Source organism: Octopus bimaculoides, chromosome 19, assembly GCF_001194135.2.
Source record: "Octopus bimaculoides isolate UCB-OBI-ISO-001 chromosome 19, ASM119413v2, whole genome shotgun sequence".
Lineage (NCBI taxonomy): Eukaryota > Metazoa > Mollusca > Cephalopoda > Octopoda > Octopodidae > Octopus > Octopus bimaculoides.
Genome location: NC_068999.1, coordinates 11,855,853 through 11,856,700, shown reverse-complemented (window position 1 = coordinate 11,856,700; position 848 = coordinate 11,855,853). Strand labels below are relative to the sequence as shown.

The 848-nt window shown below is 38.1% G+C and overlaps 1 pseudogene; it reads left to right on the top strand.

Annotated features, from left to right (window-relative positions):
* Nucleotides 1-345: 345 nt before the first annotated feature.
* LOC128250158 (salivary glue protein Sgs-3-like) overlaps nucleotides 346-848 on the top strand; it is a 10,992-nt pseudogene continuing 10,489 nt past the window's right edge.

Here is an 848-nt window from a genome sequence, read left to right as displayed (position 1 = left end):
GCGCGCATACATATTAGGCATTTGTAAATTATCTGACCTTCTCCACGTTTTCTTCTCCGAGTCCAAACGAGCGGAATTAAGAAAAAGGCGAAGAAATCAAAACATCAAAGGAGTGTTCAAATAAGAAATGGACAAACACTTTAATGATCTCTCAGAACCTGATTATATTCCATAACAGTCTCAGAACTTGCTGGACAAGTCTACCTTAATCTAGATCTGAAACTGATATATGTATATATATATATATATATATATATATGAACAGTGCATATCAAGATAACATGGTGTATGGTTACGCATCGAGGAATCTAATGAATAATACCGACATCCACTAAGCGTCTTATTATGTCTGATACTAGTGAACGCTACATAACATTTGGAATAGTATGTTTTGGCAGTTCAAGAATTAGCTGTGAATATATCGTGGCTAACATTGTCCGTGTACATAAGGCTTGTTCTTCAGACAACTGGGCGAAGGTTCTACAGTATATAATATGGAAACTCGTATGTGATATAATTATTTCTCCTAACATTATTTCTCAATTGTTGTCACGAGTTCAGCAATTTTCAGGGTGGGATAAGTCGATTACATCGACCCCAGTGTACAACTGGTACTTATTTTATCGACTCCGAAAGGATGAAAGGCAAAGTCGAGCTCGGCGGAATTTGAACGCAGAAAGTAATGACGGACGAGTTACTACTAGCCATTTTGTCCGACGCACTAACGATTCGGCCGCCTCACCGCTTTCTATTCCAAATAATATTCGGACGTTGTGCATTTGCAGTTCTAGAATGCGCTGCGACAAATATCCTTACCATAGGTCTATATAACCAAGAGAAACAACCTT